We start from the raw sequence: 3540 nt of genomic DNA on the forward strand, positions 1-3540 counted from the left end.
ATCCATCTGACAGCTACAAAAAGGCACTTTACTGGGACCAGCTTGAATTATATGCTGATACATCACACAGTCCTAGATACTTGGAAAGTGTCCAACTAGTGATAAAATGTAAAACCTAAAACCTGGCATAATAAATTCATTTTCTTTGTTTACTGTAATAAAAAAAATATGTAAAATACTAATGTAATAATAATAATTCAGTCAGTTAGTTGATCAGTCACTGGTTGCAGAGACTTCTGACTGGGTCCTTTTAGAAATAAGTTTTTTTATGTAGAAATGGCATAAGAAGATCCCTGACAGCTTGCAGAGCTGCTGCCAGTTTTCAACTGTAAAGTGCTAATGGCTGCAGACAAAAACGGTACCATTCTACAGAACTGTGATGACATTGAGGCATTGTGATAGAGCCCTTGGTTAAGGTTACAAAATCGCATTGCGTTATTGGTTGAGGTAGGTCCGCAAAGCTGCCACACTCAGACCACTGCAGCTGTTGGGGATCAACTGGGACAAACTCTGCTATAAGAGTGCAGGTCGATAACTTAAATTACCACTCTGGAAGACTGGAAGTTGTAATCAGGGTAGGGTAGGAAGACAGGCTTCACAATGCCTATGGATACCCTGCCCCCCTTCCCTAAGTTATTTGAAGAAGTTGAACAAGGAAATGATAAAGACATCATCAAATACTTTTATAGCATCAGGTTCAAAATGAGATTGAAATGAAAGTATAAAGAAGACATCCATCTCACACTAAATTGAAGACAAAGCTGGTTACAGATAAATGAGTGTTGGATAGCCACTTCCATTAGCATCAAAATAATAGCCCCTTGAACAAAGGAAATCGACTATGACTTTTCAATGTTGCAATATACATGGTCTGAGTACAAAGAACTATGATGTCTTAGAATAAAACAAAGAAACTGGGTAATCATAATGAAATGGAAGGAGGTCATGTAACTCTTACAGTGGAGTCAGTGAAAATAATAGGATAAAAGTTGGTGTTCCATAACTCTGCAAACTAACTACATGAAAAACATCTGCAGTTGGGGCACTGTAAATGAAAAGCTAATAACTGTTTATATTCAACCATCAGGACATAAAATTTTCTAAATTGGTGTATATACACCAATAGACAATGCATCATATTTGGGAAAAGGTGAACGCTTTTATAGATTGACAATCTTGCCTCATAAAAGAGGAAGGAGAATGTGATGGCTCATGGCTAATTTCAGTGGATATATTGGTAGTAAAAACTAAAACTAAACTACTCCCAAACAGGCCATGAAGGCCCAACGGTACTGACCACCCGCCGTGTCATCCTCAGCCCACAGGCGTCACTGGATGCAGATATTGAGGGGCATGTGGTCATGACACTGCTCTCCCAGCCGTATGTCAGTTTCCAAGACCAGAGCTGCTACTTCCCAATCAAGCAGCTCCTCAGTTTGCCTCACAAGGGCTGAGTGCACCCTGCTTGCCAACAGCGATCGGCAGACCAGATGGTTTTTTTTTTTTTTCCGCTCCACAAATGTAACTAGAGTTGGTCCATGAGATACTTGCAGTCAATAATTGACTATATTATTACAAAGCAAAACCCCAGTATCAGATGTTTCAGTGGTAGAATGCAAAGAGGAACATCGTATGAATCAAACCACTTTTTAGTGAAAGGTTAAGATTATTTTTCTTTTGCAATGCACAAACAATAGAAGCAAAAATGGAGTGGAATTAGTACAATTAACCAAGATATAATGCAGAAGTTTTACTTTAATATCACCAACAGTGGACATGATGGATAGTGGAGCAGAGGAATTACAGTCAGATGCCACCAGAGTCACAGCCACCAGCTCACATTGTCTCCGCTGATAGTAGTTTGGTTCTAGGTAAGTAGCTGTGGCTCAGTCTTGTCTAGTATGCTGCAAGAGCTCAGTTAAATCTCACCTAGCTGCTGTTTGGTTTTCAACCCTGCTTTGGACATTGGCTTTATGGCTTATGTTCTTGGTGTTTATACAGTGTTCTGCTCACGATAATCTCAACTTGTTCTCAGATTACTCATTTGTATCAGGCATGGACACTTTAGTGGTGACAAGCTCTTACCCCATTATGTTTACGGTAATGTGTTCACTTCGGTTTCCTGTATTATGGACCCCAAATTTATGGAACTTCGGCAACAACAGCTGTCACTCCAACAGCAGTAGTTTTATGGCTCAAGAGCAACAAACAGCACAAAGAACAGCAGGCCATTCTCCTACAGCTCATTTCAGTTGCAACTCCCACACAAATTGGTGGCCATGGCTACGTCCCCACAGTCATTCAATGAGTTTGTGGAGAGCTGAGAACTCTACCTTTGTCATTTTGAGCTGTACTATTTCGCTTATGGCATTTCTGGTAGGCATCAAAGTGCTTTGATTTTGTCTTCTAGTAGTCATTTATGTGAAGTGAAGTGGTGCAGAAATTGCACACTCTCTCGGATCCTAGTGAATTTTATTTCAAAATGCTATATTAGCCAAATGTTATGGTTAGCTGCTGCTGCTAGGCTCCAATTTAATCAGTGTTGTAAACAACGTGGACAGTTGGATGCAGTGTGGGCAGCCGACTTGCAGGTCTTGCATGCAAGTGCAGTTTCGTGTGCCAGAACTGTAAATTATTGTACGTGGAATTGTTGATTCAAGATGTGACAGTGTGCCTTGCTCCTGACAAGGATATCACAGCTAAAGCTTTGGTCAAGTCCTGTCCTAATCCCAGTGAAGTGCTTAAAATTGCTGAATCTTTTGATGTTTCTTCAGCAGCTCAACATGGTTTTAAAGATACACTTAAAGTTTCCCAAGTTGGTTAGTTACTGCCACAAGCAGCAATCGTCTGATGATTCCAATTCATCATTTCATCATCCTCTAATTCGGCCATTAAGTCCCCTGCCCCACAGTTAACAGGTGTCTGGCTCTTGAGTGTCTTGTGAAAGACATAAGTATGTCAATTCTTGTGCTCCCTCCTCATCACCACCTGAGCTTTTCTGTAATTTAATTTAGTGGGTCAGAATCTCCCCATCTCCTCAGTATTGAGACACAGGCTACGCATGTAGAAGCAGCTTCAATCCTGTCCTGACTGCAGTAGTGGGCATACCAGAGGTCAATGCCCGCATCGTGTGGTGAACTGCTGGTCCTGTGTCAGAAGTGGTCACCTTGCTATCACGTGTCAACAAGAAGCCCACTGGCTGCATACTAGCTGTGACAGGAGGACAACACAACCGTCTGTTCTGTCACGACTGTGAAGCCGACAGTTTCCCTGCTGCTATGGAAGTTAACATTGTACCCAGTCCACAGAATTCCAGCTGGACACTGATGCCGTGTCTTTAATCGACCTCATCTGCAACAGGCCCAGCACCAGAATCTGTGTTATTGCCACAGGGCCATTCCTCTCATCGGTGAACTGTCACTTGCAGCTAAGTACGTAAATGTCGAACATGTACTAACCTTCTAAGTAGTGTGCTTCCATACTGCTACTAAAATTCTCAGCTTAGATGCCTTTACCAGTTTTTTGGTTCACAGTAGAGGA

The sequence above is a fragment of the Schistocerca americana genome, chromosome X (genome assembly GCF_021461395.2).
Source record: "Schistocerca americana isolate TAMUIC-IGC-003095 chromosome X, iqSchAmer2.1, whole genome shotgun sequence".
Classification (NCBI taxonomy): Eukaryota; Metazoa; Arthropoda; class Insecta; order Orthoptera; family Acrididae; genus Schistocerca; species Schistocerca americana.